The 18,539-nt window shown below is 40.6% G+C and overlaps 1 pseudogene; it reads left to right on the forward strand.

Moving 5' to 3' along the window:
- LOC128571699 (CKLF-like MARVEL transmembrane domain-containing protein 7) overlaps nucleotides 1–17,807 on the forward strand; it is a 52,724-nt pseudogene extending 34,917 nt beyond the window's left edge.
- Nucleotides 17,808–18,539: the final 732 nt, after the last annotated feature.

Here is an 18,539-nt window from a genome sequence, read left to right on the forward strand (position 1 = left end):
TGTGACACACCAACAGGCCCAAGGCTATGCAAGACCTACCTGCAGGCTCTCACATGCATGACAAGCCACTTGAATCTGTCCAGTACTCAGTCTCTGGTTAACAGACTCTTTATCTTAAGCATTCCTTTTTATCAACTCCTGGTCTTCTAGACAAAGCCTTACATTTTCAGCCAGTTGTCAGCTAAAGAATCTTTAAACCAACCTATCACCTATAAGCCCCCCTCTTTTCATATGTGAAATGTATGTTTTCCACGTATCGATTTACGAGCTTATCTGTAATCCCTGTCTTTCTCAAATGTATAAAACCATCTGTAATCTCACCGCCCTAAGTCCACTTGCTCAAGGTTTCTTGGGTGTGGTTCAGGGTCATGGTCCTCAAATTTGGCTCAGAATAAATCTCTTCCAATTATTTTACAGAGTATGGCTTCTTTCCATTGACACAATGGCAGCCCAATGACCCCATCTTTCATTGCTAAATGACTATAGCCATTCAATATTGTAAAACTTACTCTCCCCTTCTCAGAATCTTATGAAGAAGTGAAAACAAAGACTGCTTCTACCATAGGAAATGAAAAAGAAGAGAGTATCATTTCCTTTGTACATCTACTTCCAAAATTCTTATGTTTTAAAAGATCCAGAAAAGATATCTAAGATCTTTAAGAAAACAGGAATTTCTCTATCTCTAACTATAACCCAAAGTGCAAAAATTGACTGTGGTTGAAATCAGTTGTGCTTTTAATGGATCTAATATTATTTTTATCCATTACAGTTTACCACGTAGCTTCATTTATGTCAACTTATTACTTTTCATCATCCGCACATAATAATTTATCTCTATTTTTCAGAGGTAAAAACAGAATCAGGAAGTTAAGTAAGATTCTCATTTATCCAGACATATGTTGATAAACCCAAAACTAGAGGGCCTTCTGATTCTTAAACTAATGTGTTTCCATCTCACTACAAATCTTTTCTCACAGAGATTTTCAATGGGGAGGGGGAGGATTTCTGACCATGCACTTGCAGAATGTCCTAATTAGGAAAAGGAGTAGAAAGACATTTAAAAATTGTTTTTAAAGCAATTTTAAGATAAATTAAGTTGTTAATAAGACAGATTGGCATACTTGTTATACAGATGCATCCCGAAATTACCTGAATTGAAATCCCAGATCTTTCACTTACTGTAAGCATGCTCTAAGGCACATAAACCTTCCAAAGCCTCAGTAGGATCATCTGCAGAATGGGAGTCATCAGAGTATCCGCCCTCTCAATATTGTCACAAAGAGAACATGAGAGATGGTAGTGAAGCACATGGTGGAGTAAAACATAATAAACACTTAAATATCAAGTTATAATACAGGCTAGAAAATATAAAATAGCTCAAAAGTGGTGGTTACAAATTCATAGACAGCAGATCTAAAGATGTTCTTGAGAAGAATCGGGGTATTTAGAGAATGTTCTTAACTCTAAGAAGAAGAGCCAGGGGTTCTCACAAGCTCTCCCTTTTTGTGCCTTACTAGACAAAATCCTAGGTGGATAGAACACATACGTATTTATAGAAAACTTGTGTCTAGGTTAATACATTCTTAAGACCATTGACTTATGGAGGGCAAGGACCCAGACTTCTTTAGATCCCTTAAAACTCTCCCAAAGACCAATACACTGCTCTGCACTAAATAATTTTAATTCCTTATTTATTGATTGGAAAAAACATGAGGTATTTGGAGAGATTTGCCAACAGCAATTGATCTTGGAAAACAGTAATTAAACTTTATCAAGCAAAGTCAGTGGCAGACAGAAACCAGGAAAATAAACACTGAGAAAATGGGGAACTGAGACAGCAACTGTGTGATACAGAAAACACTCATACGAGAGCATTTATGCTGTAATTTTACATTAATAATTAATTTTATATTAAGTAATGCATTTGATGTTTTTGGAAAATTAGAGAGATATTTTTGCATATGATGACTCTGAGATTCAGAGAGATAAAATGGCTGACCTAGAAGCACCATTACTGAGTTAATATAAAAAGGAAACTCCAAAGTTTTGAATTTTGAAAAAAAAATGGTAAACAGTATTTGGGGAAATGATCCTGTTTCAAATATCTGTGTTTAAAAGTAATTGTACTGACAATTATTTTCTAGCACTTTTCTCTGTAATGGTAATAATGCTTCTAGATTGCAGGTGAGTTTTGATTTCTAATGGAACTAGAGATGCTGAGATGTAACACTTGATAACTTCATGGATTTAGTCCTGCAAACCTGAGCAAATAGCTTGAGATAGTTTTTATATATGTATACATATATTTTATATATTCTCATTTACTACCAATTCATCCCACTATTAACCTGGTAGAAATTAAATCATGTAATAGTATAATGCTGTGAAAAACTGAAGAGTTCCCCGGAAGCATAATCTAGTAACAAGTCCTGACTCCCTTGGGAGCCCTCCTCCCGATCCCCTCAAGCCTCTCCTCTATCTCTAAGCTTGTGTATCTCAGGTGCTGCACCATTCAGCACTCCCCCATGTGTGAGGGCCAGTACTGGTCTGAGCCCATCTGCCCGATTGTCCTGAAAAATCCCTTAAGATCAGGTACTATTGATTGGATTGGGAGACAAGATGGCTGACTGGAGCCAGTTATCCACAGAAGCTCCCATCCAGAAGGAGAGTTAAAGGACAAAAGTTTAGCAAGTAACCTGGTGGATTGGAGCTGACACAAGACAGAAGGTTGAAGAACGCACATCAACCCTGCTAAGGTGAGCTTAGACCTCAAGGATAAAAACAAAAGGTACAAAATCCATTGCCAAGTGGATGGGAGTCCCCTCCCCCATGAGAAGGGCTCATAGTACTCCATACAAACAAATAAGCAGAGTTCAAACATCCTCCCATTTTATCCCATGGGAGAGACTCTCTAAAAAATAGACCTCCTTTCCCTTCTAGGATGCCATGGCACTCTCCTGCCAGGCATAAAACTGTATAGTACTGTATATATTCTCTACCTGCAATTCTGAACTCCCAGAACTCCCCTCCACTCTCACCCAGAGGCCTGGAAGCCTGTCCCCCATGGAGTCCAGATTCTTGGGCATTTTCTCAAGAGGTGTGGACAGGGCAAGACCTGTTCCTTGTCTGTGCTGATTCTGCAACATGGGAGTAGGTAGAAGACAGTCAGCTGAGAGGGAACCATACAGGAGAGGCAGTGCCCTTAGGCACAGAGGAGCAGCCGCAGTGGAAACAATAGTGCCCACACCCCTGGAGATATTCTGGACAGAATTTCCCTGTCTCTCTGGGCAACCAGAGGAAGCCGAGCATCATCTATGGTGGCAGCCACTGGTGGAAAAGATCTAGAATGGAAATGCAGGCCCCATGAGTAAAGGGTATGCCTGAGGCAGTATGGGCCTGGATGGAGGCCCATCTAGGCCCATACTGGATGGAGCACGGAGACTACCATAAGTGTGTGCATAGATAGCAGACTTCCAGTGTGGGGCTGTCCCAAAGGACTGTTTTACCAAGCCTAAGATGCATCCAGCCCTCAGGGGGGAGAAAAAGGCAGACAGGCAGAGGCTGTAACTGACAGCTGAGTGTGAGCTCTAACCACATCCACCCCAACACAAACTGCAGCTGAGACCGAGCAGTGGCACAGACTGGGGCTAAGTCACAGTTTCTATGAACTCAAACACTGTCTGATCCACAGGGGAATATAGCCAGGACAGAAACAAATTTTGCAAAGTTGTTCTGTTCTGTCAGCAACATCAATCAGGCGTAGGGCTGGAACTGAGTGAATCACCCCAGTGTCTATTAAGCACCCGAGGTTTTCAGGCCTCACCTCCACCTGCCGGATAGTAGCAGAATACAGTGGCCTGGCTGAGGAGACATAGATCTTCCTGGGACTCAGGCAGGTGCAAACCCCTCGAGCATCTGCTCATTGGATGGAACTGGGTCACAGCCCTGCAGGGTTACCAGTGACTGGGTGTGACAGACGTGCAAGGTGGGGAAAGAGGCATCAACCTTCCCAGACTAATTTATTTGCGGGGTGTGTCATTCTGACCTCATGGAGCACCAGAGCAAGTCATACTTGAGCTGCCAGTGGACCCCTTCTATCTATGTCCCGGAGACTTTTTGAGCTCTCCCACCTGAGACTGGTGCTGATTGGGAAAATTGATTTGGACCTCTTGAACTGGGCCAATCACCCAAGGACTATCCAAAGTGGTACCCTGGGTGTGTGCTTATGGGAAGGTTTGATTTTCCTTTTCCAATTTTTTCCTTTGGGAAGAAGGGTGACTTAATTGCTGGTATTTCTCCACAGCTGAGACATCAACCCAGAGTAACCGAGTCACTAGGGTAGGACAGAGACCAGCTGAAAACAAGACAGAGTGATTTAGACCCACCACACCAAGGAGGCCCCCAGCTTCTCAGGCTGTAGCATAGTACAGGTCATTGCCAAAGGTCTAGTGGAAAAGATACAGTCACCAATCCCCACTTTTGGGCAAGGGCTGGTTAGTCACTACTCCTGGAGCCCCCAATACAACTTCTTATCTGCTCATCTAGCCAAACGATTGTAAAATAATCAAGGGGACTGAATCAGAGGAAAAATTCTGGTAACATGAATAAACAAAGTAGATCAACCCCCACCACCCAGGAACAATATGGGGCACACAACTGAAGATCCCATTCATAAACAGATGACTGATTTGTCAGAAGAGAATTCAGAAGGTGAATTGCAAATAAGATTAATAGAATAGAGGTAAAGACACAATTAAAAATTCAAGGAGCATTTCAAAAGTTGTCTAAAGAATTCAACAAATTCATTGGATTAAAGATTTAAACTTAAGACATGAAACTATAAAAATACTAGAGGAGAGTACAGGGAAAACCCTTGAAGAAATCGGTCTGGGCGAGTATTTTATGAGGAGGACCCCCTGGGCAATTGAAGCAGCTTCAAAAATACACTACTGGGACTTGATCAAACTAAAAAAGCTTCTGCACAGCCAAGAACACAGTAAGTAAAGCAAGCAAACAGCCCTCAGATGGGAGAAGATATTTGCAGGTTATGTTTCTGACAAATGTTTAATAACCAGAATCCACAGAGAACCCAAACGCATTAGCAAGAAAAAAACAAGGGATCCCATCAAGCCTGGGCAAGGGATTTGAAGAGAAACTTCTCTGAAGAAGACAGGCGCACGGCCTTCAGACATATGAAAAAATGCTCATCATCTTTAATCATCAGAGAAATGCAAATCAAAACTACTTTGAGATATAATCTAACTCCTGTGAGACTAGCCTATATCACAAAATCTCAAGACCAGAGATGTTGGCGTGGATGTGGAGAAAAGGGAACAGGTCTGCACTGCTGGTGGAAATGCAAATTAATACATTCCTTTTGGAAAGAGATATGGAGAACACTTAGAGATCTAAAAATAGATCTGCCATTCAATCCTGTAATTCCTCTGCCGGGCATATACCCAGAAGACCAAAAATCACAACATAACAAATATATTTGTACCAGAATGTTTATTGCAGCCCCATTCATAATTGCTAAGTCATGGAAAAAGCCCAAGTGCCCATGGATCCACGAATGGATTAATAAACTGTGGTATTAGTACACCATGGAATATTATGCAGCCTTAAAGAAAGATGGAGACTTTACCTCTTTCATGTTTACATGGATGGAGCTGGAACATCTTCTTCTTAGTAAACTATCTCAAGAATGGAAGAAAAAGTACACAATGTACTCAGCCCTACTATGAAACTAATTTGGGGCTTTCACATGAAAGCTATAACCCAGTTACAACCAAAGAATAGGGGGAAGTGGGAAACGGAGGGGGGTTGGGTAGAGGGAGGGGGATTGGTGGGATTATACCTGCAGTGCATCTTACAGGGGTATATGTGAAACTTGGTAAATGTAGAATGTAAATGTCTTGGCACAGTAACTGAGATAATGCCAGGAAGGCTATGTTAACCATTGTGATGAAAATGTGTCAAATGGTCTATGAAGCTAGTGTATGATGCCCCATGATCATATCAGTGTACACACCTATGATTTAATAAATAAAAGAAAAAAATAAAAAAGTTAAAAAAAAAGAATTCAACAAATTCAAAGACAAAATCACCAAAGATTTTGACAAATTGAGACAAGAATTTGTAGCCCTTAAAGATTTGAGAAATAGGGCAGTGCCTGTGGCTCAGTCGGTAAGGCACCGGCCCCATATACCCAGGGTGGCGGGTTCAAACCTGGCCCCGGCCAAACTGCAACCAAAAAATAGCCGGGTGTTGTGGCAGGCGCCTGTAGTCCCAGCTACTTGGGAGGCTGAGGCAAGGGAATCACTTAAGCCCAGGAGTTGGAGGTTGCTGTGACCTGTGTGAGGCCACGGCACTCTACCGAGGGCCATAGAGTGAGACTCTGTCTCTACAAAAAGAAAAGATTTGAGAAATAATCTAGAATCCCTTGGTAACAGAATGGACCAAGCAGAAAAAAGGATTCCAGACATTGAAGACAAAGCTTTTGAATGCTCCCAGACTCTAAAAGATGAAGAGAAATAGAGAGCAAAAATGGATCATTCTCTCAAAGAGGTCTGGGATAAGTCAAAGAAAACCAATGCTTGCCTTATAAGTATCCCTGAAAGCGACAAAGTGGCTTCACAATGCATGGAGGCTCTTCTTCATGAGATTATGAAAGAGAACTTTCCAGACATTCTGAAATTCAGATAGCAGACAGTTTCAGAACCCCAGCATGACTCAACCCAAATAAAACACCCCACAGGCACATCATAATTAACTTCATTGAAGTTACTATGAAGGAGAAAATTTTATAAAATCATAACCTACAAAGGGAAGAATATGAAATGAATACAGATCTCTCTGCTGAAACCTTTCAAGATAGAAGACGGGTGCTCATTGAGTTTTAATCTACTAAAACAAAATAACTTTCAACACCCTGGATCCTTTATCCAGCTAAACTGAGTTTCACTTATGATGGAGAAATTAAATACTTTCATGTCATCAACATGTCAAAGAAATTTGCCATAACTAAGCCAGCTCTTCAGGATATTCTCAGACCTATCCTCCATAATGACCAGCACAATCCTCTACCACAAAAGTAAACTCACTCAGAAACTTTTGATCAAATTCCAACTTCCACACTGGTGAAATGACTTTCAAAAAATTCAATACCCAAAATTCTACCAGACTTATCAATATTCTCAATTAATGTGAATGGCTTAAATTGTCCTCTAAAGAGGCAAAGGTTGGCTGACTGGATACAAAAACTCAGGCCATATATCTGCTGCATTCAAGAATCTCATCTTACTTTAAAAGATAAAGACTCAGGGTAAAGGGATGGTCATCTATATTCCAGGCAAATGGAAAACAGAAAAAAGCAGGTGTTTCAATTTTATTCACAGAGACTATAGGCTTTAAAAACCAACAAGAGTAAGGAAGGGTAAAAAGGTCACTTCATATTTGCTACAGGTAATACACAATATGATGAGATTTCAATTATTAATATATATGCACTCAAACAGAATGTGCCTCAATTTATGAGACTCTAACAGACGTGAGCAATTTCATTTCCTCCAACTCCATAATAGTTGAAGATTTTAACACTCCTTTGGCAGTGTTGGATAGATTCTCCAATAAGAAGCTAAGCAAAGAGGGGCGGAGACAAGATGGCTGACTGAAGCCAGCTTTCCACAGAGGCTCCCATTCAGAAGGAGAGTTAAAGGACAGAAATTTAGCAATTAACCTGGTGGATTAGAGCTGCACCAACACAGAAGGTGTTGAGGCATCAACCCTGCTGAGGCAAGCTGTGACCCCAAGGATACAAACAAAAGGTACAAAATCCATAACCAAGCAGATGAGAGTCCCCTCCCTCATGAGAACTGCTTGGAATGCCCCACAAACAAACGAGCAGAGTTCAAAGGTCCTCCCACTAAACTACATGGGAGAGACCTCTAAAACTGGACCTACCTCCCCTACTAGGGTGCCACGGTGTTCTCCTCCCAGGCATAAAACTGTATATATTCTCTATCTGATATTCTGAGCTACCAGCACTCCCCTCCATTCTCACTCTGACGTCTGGAGGCCTGTCCCCCAGGAGTCCAGATTCTTGGGTGATTTCTCGAGGGGTGTGGACAGGGCCTGGATGGCAGGTGTTCAGTGCTGATCCCGCGGCACGGGAGTGAAGAGAGAACAGTCAGCTGAGAGGGAACCACACCGGAACGGCAGTGCCCCGAGGTGCAGAACAGCAGCCGTTTTTGGCAACAATAAGGCTCACCCCCAGATATTAAAGTCACACCCCCTGTCTCTCTGGGCAACCAGAGGAGGCCGGGCATCTTCTGAGGTGGCAAACACTGCGGAAAAGATCTGGGACGGAAACGCAGGCCCTGTGAGTAAAGGGTTTGCCTGAGGTGGTACTCGTCTGGGTGGTACTAGTCCACAGTGACTAGGAAATGCACAGGCAGAGCCTGGAGATTCCCAGGGCAGGGCTGACCTGGAGGACAGCTTTACTGAGCCTAACATGCACCTGGCCGTCAGGGGATCGTCAGCCTATAGACAAAGGAAGGCAGGCTAGAAATGACGGCTAACCATGCTGTGAATACAAACCTGCAGGAGCAAAGACAAGGCCTGAGGCACAGGTTCTGGGAACACAAAACAGCTTCTCTTCAGTGGGGGAATTTAGCAGGGACAGAAACAAATTCCCACGAAGTTGTTCTGTTCTGTCAGTAACATCAATCAGGGGTGGGTCTGAAACTGAGTGAACACCCCCCAGCCTCCATCAAGCACCTGAGGTTGTCAGGCCTCACGTCCCCCTCCTGGATAGAGGCAGAGAACAGCAGAGTGGCTGAGCAGATATATATTTCCTTGTGATTCAGGTGGATGCAACCCCTTGGAGTATCTGCTCATTGGAGGCAACTGGGTCACAGCCCTGTGGGGTTATCAGTGACGGGACATGACAGAGGTGCAAGGTGGGGAAAGAGAAATCAACCTTCCCAGAACAATCTATTCGATGGGTGGGTCCTCCGGACTTCATGGAGAACTGGACCAAATCATATTTGAGTTGTCAGCAGAACCCTGCAATCTAGTTGCCAGAAACCTTTTAAACTCTCCCACCTGAGACAGGTGCTGACTGAGACAATTGATTTGGACCTTTTGAACTGAGCCAATCACCTGAGGACTATCCAAGTGGTGCCCTGGGTGTGTGGTTGTAGGAAGGTTTGATTTTTTCTTTTCCAAATGTTACCTGTTGGGGGAGAGGTGACTTAACTGCTGTTATTTCTCCATAGCTGAGAATTCAACCCAGAGTAACTGTTTCACTAGGGTCAAACTGAGACCAGCTAAAAACAAGACAGAGCCACTTAGCCTCACCACAAAAAACAGGTCCCCAGTTTCTCAGGCTATTCTGGCTATTCTCAGGCTATTCTCCAGGGGAATAGTCAAATGGTATAAAATAATCATAGGGTGGAATCAGTGTAAAAACTCTGGTAACATGCATAACCAGAATAGATCAACCCCCAAGGAAAGATGTAACTGAAGATCCCATTCATAAATGGCTGGCTGAGATGTCACAAATTGAATTCAGAATTTGGATTGCAAACAAGATTAACAGAATGGAGAAAAATTTGGAATTAAAAATTCGAGGAGCATTTCATAAGTTGTCTCAATTATTTAACGAATTTAAAGACAAAACCACCGTAATTTTGATGCACTGAAGCAAGAATTTGCAGCCCTCAAAGATCTGATAAATACAGTAGAATCTTTCAGTAACAGAGTGGAGCAAGCAGAAGAAAGGATTTCTGACATTGAAGACAAAGCTTTTGAATGCTCCCAAACTCTCAAAGAGGAAGAGAAATGGAGAGTAAAAATGGATCATTCTCTCAGAGAGCTCTGGGATAATTAGAAGAAGGCTAATATTCGCCTCATTGGAATCCCTGAAAGTGAAGAAGTGGCCTCACAGGCACAGAGGCCCTTCTCCATGAAATTATGAAAAAAATTTTCCAGACATGTCAAGAGATTCTGAAATTCAGATAGCAGACAGTTTCAGAACCCCAGCATGACTCAACCTGAATAAGACATCCCCCAGGCATATCATAATTAACTTCACTAAAGTTAATATGAATTATAAAATTCTGAAAGCAACCAGAAGTAAGAAATCCATTACCTACAAAGGGAAGAATATTAGAATAACTGCTGATCTCTCTGCTGAAACTTTTCCAGCAGAAGAGGGTGGTCATTGCCTTTTAATCTCCTAAAACAAAATAACTTTCAACCCCAGATCCTGTATCCAGCTAAACTAAGTTTCATTTATGATGGAGAAATTAAATACTTTAATGACATTCACATGTTGAAGAAATTTGCCATAACCAAACCAGCTCTTCAGGATATTCTCAGACCTATCATCCATAATGACCAGCATGATCCTCTACCACAAAAGTAAACTCACTCAGAAACTTTTGATCAAACTCCAACTTCCACAGTGGTGAAAGGATTAGAAATGCCCACTGGAGTTTTGAAAAACTCGATACCCCAAATTTTACCAGACTTATCAATATTCTCCTTTAATGTGAACTGCTTAAATGTCTTCTAAAGGGGCACAGGTTAGCTGACTGGATACAAAAACTCAGTCCAGATATTTGCGGCATGCAAGAATTACATCTTGCCTTAAAAGATAAATATAGACTCAGGGTGAAAGGATGGTCGTCCATATTACAGTAAATGGTAATCAAAAAAAAGGAGGTGTTGCAATTTTATTTGCAGACACAATAGGCTTCAAATCAAAAAAAGTAAATAAGGATAAGGATGGTCACTTCATATTTGTTAAGGGTAGTACTCAATATGATGAGATTTCAATTATTAAAATTTATGCACCCAAAAGGAAGGCACCTCAATTTATAAGAGAAACTCTAATAGACATGAGCAATTTGATTTCCTCCAGCTCCATAATAGTTGGAGATTTCAACACTCCTTTGGCAGTGTTGGCTACATCCTCCAATAAGAAGCTGAGCAAAGAAATTTTAGATTTAAACCTAACCATCCAAAATTTGGATTTAGCAGACATCTACAGAACATTTCATCCCAACAAAACTGAATACACATACTTCTCATCAGCCCACAGAACATACTCCAAAATGAATCACATCTTAGGTCACAAATCTAACCTCCGTAAATTTACAGGAATAGAAAGTATTCCTTCAATCTTGTCGAGCCACCATGGACTAAAAGGTGAACTCAGTAACAACAGGAATCTGAAAACTCATACAAAAACATGGAAGTTAAATAGATAGCTAGGTCATAGATGAGATTAAGAAGGAAATTGCCAAATATTTGGAATAAAAAACCATGAAGACATGAATTATCAGAACATCTGGGATACCACAAAGGCAGTCCTAAGAGAAAAATTTATAGCGTTACAAGCCTTCCTCAAGCCTTCCTCAAGTTAACAACGGGAAATCTCAAGCAAATGGAAAAGGAAGAACACTCCAAACCCAAACCCAGTCGAAGAAGAGAAATAACCCAAATTAGAGCTAAATTAAATGAAATTGAAAACAAAAGGATTATACAACAGATCAATAAATCAAAAAGTTTGTTTTTTAAAAACGTCAATAAAACAGATGAACCTTTGGCTAAGCTAATGAGGAAAATAAAAGTAAAATCTCTAATTTCATCACTCAGAAAGGACAAAGACAAAATAACAACAGACTTCTCAGAAATTCAAAAAATCCTTAATGAATATTATAAGAAATTTTATTCTCAGTGTTATGAAAATCTGAAGAAAATTGACCAATACTTGGAAGCACATCACCTTCCAAGATTAGGCAGAATCAAGTGGAAATGTTGAACAGGCCAATATCAAGTTCTGAAATAGCATCAACCATACAAAATCTCCCTACAAAGAAAAGCCCGGGACCAGATGGCTTCACATGAGAATTCTACCAAACCTTTAAAGAGGAATTAGTACCTCTATTACTCTACCTGTTCCAAAATATGGAAAAATAAGGAAGAATACCCAACACATTCTATGAAGGAAACATAACCCTGATCCCCAAACCAGGAAAAGACCCAACATAGAAAAGAACCAATATCACTAATGAATATAGATGCAAAAATATTGAAAAAGATCTTAACAAACAGAATCCAGCAAGACATCAAACAAATTATACATCATGACCAAGTGGGTTTTATCCCAGGGTCTCAAGGCTGGTTCAATATATGTAAATCTATAAGTATAATTCAGCACATAAATTAAAAAACAAAGACCATATGATTCTCTCAATTGATGCAGAAAAAGCTTTTGATAATATCCAGCATCCCTTCATGATCAGAACACTTAAGAAAATGGGTATAGAAGGGACATTTCTTAAAGTGATAGAGGCAATCTACAGCAAACCCACAGCCAATATCATATTGAACGGAGTTAAGTTGAAATCATTTGCACTCAGATCAGGAACCAGACAAGGCTGCCCATTGTCTTCACTGCTCTTTAACATTGTAATGGAAGTTTTAGCACTCACAATTAGGGAAGAAAAGGCAATCGAGGGTATACATATAGGGCCAGAAAGATCAAACTTTCACTCTTCGCAGATGATATGATTGTATATCTGGAAAACCTAGGGACTCTGCTACAAAACTCTTTGAAGTGATCAAGGAATACAGCAGCGTCTCAGGTTACAAAATCAACATTCATAATTCGGTAGCCTTTATATATACCAACAATAGTCAAGTTGAAGAAACAATTAAAAACTCTAATCCATTCACAGAAGTGCCAAAGAAGATGAAGTATTTGGAAGTTTATCTAACAAAGGATGTGAACGATGTCTATAAAGAGAACTATAAAACTCTAAGAAAAGATATAGCTGAAAATGTTAACAAATGGGAAAACATACCATGATCATGGCTGTGAAGAATGAACATTGTTAAAATGTCCATACAACCCAAAGCAATATACAATTTTAATGCAATCTCTATTAAAGCTCCACTGTCATTCTTTAAAGATCTTGAAAAAATAATACTTCATTTTATGTGGAATCAGAAAAAACCTTGAAGGGCAAAGACATTATTCAGAAATAAAAACAAAGAGGGAGGAATCATGCTACCAGACCTCTGAGTATACTATAAATTGATAGTGATCAAATAGCATGGTACTGGCACAAAAACAGAGAGGTACATGTATGGAACAGAATAGAGAACCAAGAGATGAACCCAGCTACTTACAACTATTTGAACTTTGATAAGACAATTAAAAACATTCAGTGGGGGGCAGCCCTTGTGGCTCAGTTGATAAGGCAACGGCCCCATATACTGAGGGTGGCGGGTTCAAACCCAGCCCCGGCTGAACTGCAACCAAAAAATAGCTGGGTGTTGTGGCGGGCGCCTGTGGTCCCAGCTGCTCAGGAGGCTGAGGCAAGAGAATCGCTTAAGCCCAGGAGTTGGAGGTTGCTGTGAGCTGTGTGATGCCATGGCACTCTACCGAGGGACATAAAGTGAGACTCTGTCTCCACCAAAAAAAAAAAAAACATTCAGTGGGGAAAAGATTCCCTATTTAACAAATGGTGCTGGGTGAACTGGCTGATAACCTGTAGAAGACTGAAACTGGACCCACACCTTTCACCATTAACTAAGATAGACTCTCACTGGATTAAAGATTTAAACTTAACACATGAAACTGAAAATACTAGAAGAGAGTGCAGGGAAAACCCTTGAAGAAATTGGTCTGGGCGAGTATTTTATGAGGAGGACACCCTTGGGAATTGAAGCAGCATCCAAAATACACTACTGGGACTTGATCAAAGTAAAAAGCTTCTCCACAGCCAAGAGCACAGTAAGTAAATCAAGCAAACAGCCCTCAGAATGGGAGAAGGTATTTGCAGGTTATGTCTCCAACAAAGGTTTAATAACCAGAATACACAGAAAACTGAAACATATAAGCAAGAAAAGAACAAGTGATCCCATCACAGGCAGGGCAAGGGACTTAAAGAGAAACTTCTCTGAAGAAGACAGGCGCACAGCCTACAGACATATGAAAAAATGCTCATCACCTTTAATCATCAGAGAAATGCAAATCAAAACTGCTTTGAGATATCATCTAACTCCAGTAAGATTAGCCCATATCAGAAAATCCCAAGACCAGAGATGTTGGCGTGGATGTGGAGAAAAGGAAACACTTATACACTGATGGTGGGAATGCAAATTAATACATTCCTTTTGGAAAGATCTTTGGAGATCTCTTAGAGAGCTAAAAAAAGATCTGTCATTCAATCCTATAATTCCTCTACTAGGTATATACTCAGAAGACCAAAAATCACATTATAACAAAGATATTTGTACCAGAATGTTTATTGCAGCCCAATTCATAATTGCTAAGTCATGGAAAAAGCCCAAGTGCCCAACGATCGACGAATGGATTAATAAATTGTGGTATATGTACACCATGGAATATTATCCAGCCTTAAAGAAAGATGGAGACTTTACCTGTTTCATGTTTACATGGATGGAGCTGGAACACATTTTTCTTAGTAAAGTATCTCCAGAATGGAAGAAAAAGTATCCAATGAACTACTATGAAACTAATTTATGGCTTTCACATGAAAGCTATAACCCAGTTATAACCTAAGAATAGGGGGAAGAGGAAAAGGGAAGGGAGGGAGGGGGGAAGTGGGCAGAGGGAGGGTGATTGATTGCATTACACCTGCGGTGCATCTTACAAGGGTGTATGTGAAACTTAGTAAATGTGGAATGCAAATGTCTTAACACAATAACTGAGAAAATGCCAGGAAGAATAGCTGGGCGTTGTGGCGGGCGCCTGTAGTCCCAGCTGCTCGGGAGGCTAAGGCAGGAGAATCGCGTAAGCCCAAGAGCTGGAGGTTGCTGTGAGCCGTGTGACGCCACGGCACTCTACCGAGGGCAGTAAAGTGAGACTCTGTCTCTACAAAAAAAAAAAAGAAAAGAAAATGCCAGGAAGGCTATGTTAACCAGTGTGATGAAATGTGTCAAACAGTCTATAAAACCAGTGTATGGTGCCCCATAATCGCATTAATGTACACAGGTATGATTTAATAATAATAAAAAAAGAAGCTAAGCAAAGAAATTTTAAATTTAAATGTAAACATTCAACATTTGGATTTAACAGACATCTACAGAACATTTCATCCTAACAAAACTGAATACACATTCTTCTCATCAGCCCACGGAACATACTCCAAAATCGATCACATCTTAGGTCACAAGTCCAACCTCAGCACATTAAAAAGAATAGAATTTATTCCTTGCATCTTCTCAGACCATCATGGAATAAAAGTTGAACTCAGTAATAACAGGAATCTGCATACTCATACAAAAACATGGAAGCTAAATAACTTTATGCTGAATGATAGCTGTGTCATGGATGAGATTAAGAAGGAAAGTACCAAACTTTTAGAACAAAGATAATGAAGACATGAATTATCAGAAACTCTGGGATACCGCAAAGGCAGTCTTTTTTTTTTTTTTTTTTTTTTTTTTTTGGCCGGGGCTGGGTTTGAACCCGCCACCTCCGGCATATGGGACCGGCGCCCTACTCCTTGAGCCACAGGAGCCGCCCCGCAAAGGCAGTCTTAAGAGGAAAATTTATAGCACTGCAAACTGTCCTCAAAGAGAGGAAATTAACAACTTAATAGGACATCTCAAGCAATTGAAAAAGGATGAACACTCCAAACCCAAACCCAGCAGAAGAAAAGAAATAACCAAAATTAGAGCTGAATTAAATGAAATTGAAAACAAAAGGATTATATAACAGATCAATAAATCAAAAAATTCATTTTTTGAAAAGGTCAATAAAATAGTAAACCTGTGGCTAACCTAACCAGGAAAAAAAGAGTAAAATCTCTCATTTCATCAATCACAAATGGTAAAAATGAAATAACAACAGACACCTCAGAAATTCAAAATATCCTTAATGAATATTATAAGAAACTTTATTCTCAGTATTATGAAAGCTAAAGGAAATTGACCAATACTTGGAAGCACACCACCTTCCAAGACTTAGCTACAATGAAGCAGAAATGTTGAACAGGTTTATATGAAGTTTTGAAATAGCATCAACTATACAAAATCTCCCTACAAAGAAAAGGCTGGGACCAGATAGATTCACATCAGAATTCTATCAAACCTTTAAAGAGCAACTAGTACCTATGTTACTTAACCTTTTCCAAAATATAGAAAAATAAGGAATACCCAACACATTCTATGAAGCAAACACCACCCCGATCCCCAAACCAGAAAAAGACCCAACAAGAAAACAAAATTATAGAGCAATGTTACTAATGAATATAGATGCAAAAATATTCAGTAAGATCCTAACAAACAGAATACAGCAACACATCAAACAAATTATACACCATGACGAAGCAGGTTTTATCCCAGGGTCTCAAGTTTGGTTTAATATATGTAAATCTATAAATATAATTCAACACATAAACAAATTAAAAAACAAAGATTGTATGATTCCCTCAATTGATGCAGAAAATATCCAGCATCCCTTCATAATTAGAACACTTAAGAAAATGGGTATAGAAGGGACATTTCTTAAACTGATACAGACTATCTACAGCAAACCCACAGCCAATATCGTATGGAATGGAGTTAAATTGAAATCATTTTCACTCAGATCAGGAACCAGGCAAAGCTGCCCATTGTCTCCACTGTTCTTTAACATTGTAATGGAAATGTTAGCCATGGCAATTAGGGAAGAAAAGGTGATCAAGGGTATCCTTGATCAAAAGAGATCAAACTTTCACTCTTTGCAAATGATATGATTGTATATCTGGAAAACCCAGGGATTCTATTACAAAACTCTTAGAAGTGATCAGGAATACAGCAGCGTTTCAGGTTTCAAAATCAACATTCATAAATCGGTAGCCTTTATATATACCAACAATAGTCAAGCTGAAAAAACGGTCAAGGACTCTATTTCATTCACAGTAGTGCCAAAGAAGATGAAATATCTGGGAGTTCACCAACAAAGGACATGAAAGATCTCTATAAAGAAGAAAAGAAATAGCTGAAAATGTTAACAAATGGAAAAACATACCATGCTCGTGGCTGGGAAGAATCAACATTTATAAAATGTCCATACTACCCAAAGCAATATACAATTTTAATGCAATCCCTATTAAAGCTCCACTGTCATTCTTTAAAGATCTTGAAAAAATAATACTTCAGGTCCGCACCACGTGCAGCAGCGGCAGCCGCGAGCTCGGACCCAGGCGGCCCTGCTCGAGCCCCTCGGAGGGGCTGCTGGACCCCGTGTATCCAGGCACGCACACGGCCCTGCTGAAGGTGGCGCAGATGGTCACACTGCTGATTGCCTTCATCTGTGTGGGGAGCTCTCTGTGGACCGACTACAGTGCGTACAGCTACTTTGAAGTGGTCACCATTTACGACTTGATAATGATCCTTGCCTTTTACCTGGTCCACCTCTTCTGCTTCTACTGTGTGCTCACCTGTATCAGCTGGCCCCTGTCGGAACTTCTCCACTATTTGATCGGTACCCTGCTCCTGCTCATCACCTCCATCGTGGCAGCCTCCAAGAGTTACAGCCAGAGCGGATTGGTAGCCGGATCGATCTTCGGTTTCTTGGCCACCTTCCTCTGCCTGGACATATGGCTTGTCCTACAAGATCTCGTGTGTAACCCAGTCCACAGATGCAACCGTCTGACCAGGCCACAGCCTTCCAGCCCCTCAGGAGCTCTGCAGACAGGAGGACCTCAGGCCAGTCTCCTGGACCTGTGACCCGGTGCCAAAGACCTGCCCTGGCTGGTGGACGCCAGGAAGGGCCTTCAGTTTCCTCTGGCCTTTGCAGGAGGTGGTTCCCTGAGCTCCCGAGCTGCCCAGATTTCTCCAGTCCTCCTCTTCTGCCAGAAAGGAAAGCAGCCTCAGGGGCTCCCTTCTTTTTTAGAACCTCCTCAGGTACTGATGGTCCCACTTAACACAGGTGGGAGTTTGTGATTACTCCTTCAAGAATCTGTTTCAACTTCACATTCCTCAGGGCAGTGCCCAATGCCTTAAATTCCTCTTACAAAAACAAAGCCTCCTCCTAATTTATCTAGCTTATCAATCTGATCTCTAAAATATTCTCTTTCTGAAAGTGGTCGGCCTGTTCCCACATAGGACATCTAGTGTCTCCTTTCCTTCTCTCTGCCTTTGTTACTATGGGGTGTGTGTGTGTGTGTGTGTGGGTGTGTTGAGTTTTTTTAAATAAAATATTGAGTTGGCCAATCACAAAATAATAATAATATTTCATTTTCTATGGAATAAGAAAAAACCTCCACTAGCCAAGACATTATTCAGAAATAAAAACAAAGCAGGAGGAATCATGCTACTAGACCTCAGACTACACTGTAAATCAATAGTGATCAAAACAGCATGGTACTGGCACAAAAATAGAGAGGTAGATATATGGAACAGAATAGAGAACCAAGAGATGAGCCCAGCTACTTACCATTCCCTATTTAACAAATGGTGATAGGTGAACTGGCTGGCGACCTACAGAAGACTGAAACTGGACCCACACC

The sequence above is a fragment of the Nycticebus coucang genome, chromosome 19 (genome assembly GCF_027406575.1).
Source record: "Nycticebus coucang isolate mNycCou1 chromosome 19, mNycCou1.pri, whole genome shotgun sequence".
NCBI lineage: Eukaryota > Metazoa > Chordata > Mammalia > Primates > Lorisidae > Nycticebus > Nycticebus coucang.